Below are 2,500 nucleotides of genomic sequence, written 5' to 3'. Positions count from 1 at the left end.
GGGACTGTGTAGAAAGTACGCAACACTCGAAAGACCTTTATGTGAGGGTACGCACCATGGCATCAAGAAATACACATGACACCAGAGGATCCAAGCAGTGAACTATGTTCAGAGGGTTGCTGTTAGGCAAAGCTACATTCCTGTGACGTTACATGTGACAGTTAAGGTGCAGTGTAAGTTAGGTTAAGGTGCAGTGTAAGTTAGGTTAAGGTGCAGTGTAAGTTAGGTTAAGGTGCAGTGTAAGTTAGGTTAAGGTGCAGTGTAAGTTAGGTTAAGGTGCAGTGTAAGTTAGGTTAAGGTGCAGTGTAAGTTAGGTTAAGGTGCAGTGTAAGTTAGGTTAAGGTGCAGTGTAAGTTAGGTTAAGGTGCAGTGTAAGTTAGGTTAAGGTGCAGTGTAAGTTAGGTTAAGGTGCAGTGTAAGTTAGGTTAAGGTGCAGTGTAAGTTAGGTTAAGGTGCAGTGTAAGTTAGGTTAAGGTGCAGTGTAAGTTAGGTTAAGGTGCAGTGTAACTTAGGTTAAGGTGCAGTGTAACTTAGGTTAAGGTGCAGTGTAACTTAGGTTAAGGTGCAGTGTAACTTAGGTTAAGGTGCAGTGTAACTTAGGTTAAGGTGCAGTGTAACTTAGGTTAAGATGCAGTGTAACTTAGGTTAAGGTGCAGTGTAACTTAGGTTAAGGTGCAGTGTAACTTAGGTTAAGGTGCAGTGTAACTTAGGTTAAGGTGCAGTGTAACTTAGGTTAAGGTGCAGTGTAACTTAGGTTAAGGTGCAGTGTAACTTAGGTTAAGGTGCAGTGTAACTTAGGTTAAGGTGCAGTGTAACTTAGGTTAAGGTGCAGTGTAACTTAGGTTAAGGTGCAGTGTAACTTAGGTTAAGGTGCAGTGTAAGTTAGGTTAAGGTGCAGTGTAAGTTAGGTTAAGGTGCAGCGTAACTTAGGTTAAGGTGCAGCGTAACTTAGGTTAAGGTGCAGCGTAACTTAGGTTAAGGTGCAGCGTAACTTAGGTTAAGGTGCAGCGTAACTTAGGTTAAGGTGCAGCGTAACTTAGGTTAAGGTGCAGCGTAACTTAGGTTAAGGTGCAGCGTAACTTAGGTTAAGGTGCAGCGTAACTTAGGTTAAGGTGCAGCGTAACTTAGGTTAAGGTGCAGCGTAACTTAGGTTAAGGTGCAGCGTGGGTTAGGTTAGGGGCCAACGTGGGTTAGGTTAGGGGCCAACGTGGGTTAGGTTAGGGGCCAACGTGGGTTAGGTTAGGGGCCAACGTGGGTTAGGTTAGGGGCCAACGTGGGTTAGGTTAGGGGCCAACGTGGGTTAGGTTAGGGGCCAACGTGGGTTAGGTTAGGGGCCAACGTGGGTTAGGTTAGGGGCCAACGTGGGTTAGGTTAGGGGCCAACGTGGGTTAGGTTAGGGGCCAACGTGGGTTAGGTTAGGGGCCAACGTGGGTTAGGTTAGGGGCCAACGTGGGTTAGGTTAGGGGCCAACGTGGGTTAGGTTAGGGGCCAACGTGGGTTAGGTTAGGGGCCAACGTGGGTTAGGTTAGGGGCCAACGTGGGTTAGGTTAAGGGCCAACGTGGGTTAGGTTAAGGGCCAACGTGGGTTAGGTTAAGGGCCAACGTGGGTTAGGTTAAGGGCCAACGTGGGTTAGGTTAAGGGCCAACGTGGGTTAGGTTAAGGGCCAACGTGGGTTAGGTTAAGGGCCAACGTGGGTTAGGTTAAGGGCCAACGTGGGTTAGGTTAAGGGCCAACGTGGGTTAGGTTAAGGGCCAACGTGGGTTAGGTTAAGGGCCAACGTGGGTTAGGTTGCCAGAGATGTGTCAAATCAGGATGTACGTTTGGCTGGTGTCAGGTGGTGGGTTGGTTCGATGCCTTTATAAGGGGTGTGGCCAAAGGGTATTTTATTACTTGTACCTTTTGTGTTGTGGCGTGGCGTTGCGTCCTGTGTTGATACTGGGTGGACCACTGTGGGTGTTGCTGGCTGATTTGAGCTGCGTTGTTTGCGGGTGATGTGAGACATTCTGTCTTATTAGTGGACGTGACGTTCCTCTTGTCGTTGTTTGGATAGTGTCCTGTGGCAGCGAGGATAAAATGGATGTTGTTGAACGATAGTGCTTTGGTGCTTTCGCTTTGTTACACACAGAGTGGACTGTGAGATAGGGTGACTGGGTCGAGTGCGGTTCACACTGTCCTCCCCAGTTTACAGTATGTATCATCTATGTATGTGGTCCTGCATCATTTACTAAGGAGGGACGTCAGACGACTGAAATATTAGTTATGTACTGATGTAAAGCAGAATGCTTACCTTCCACCAGTGGGCGAGTATCGACTCTGCCCCAGAGTTGCCACCGCAGGAAGAGGTGTCGGAAACACTACCCGCACACCGTCACCACTGTGCGGGGGGACGGACCCTCTATATCCTCAGCGGCGCACTCTTTGCCACCGAGCGTCACGTCTCGCGGCCCGCCGTCCAGAGCATGTATTGGGACAGCGGGACTTTGGCTTTTGGGAGATAAC

This window comes from Schistocerca gregaria, unplaced genomic scaffold, assembly GCF_023897955.1.
Source record: "Schistocerca gregaria isolate iqSchGreg1 unplaced genomic scaffold, iqSchGreg1.2 ptg000805l, whole genome shotgun sequence".
Taxonomy (NCBI): domain Eukaryota; kingdom Metazoa; phylum Arthropoda; class Insecta; order Orthoptera; family Acrididae; genus Schistocerca; species Schistocerca gregaria.
This window is presented reverse-complemented; position numbering follows the sequence as displayed.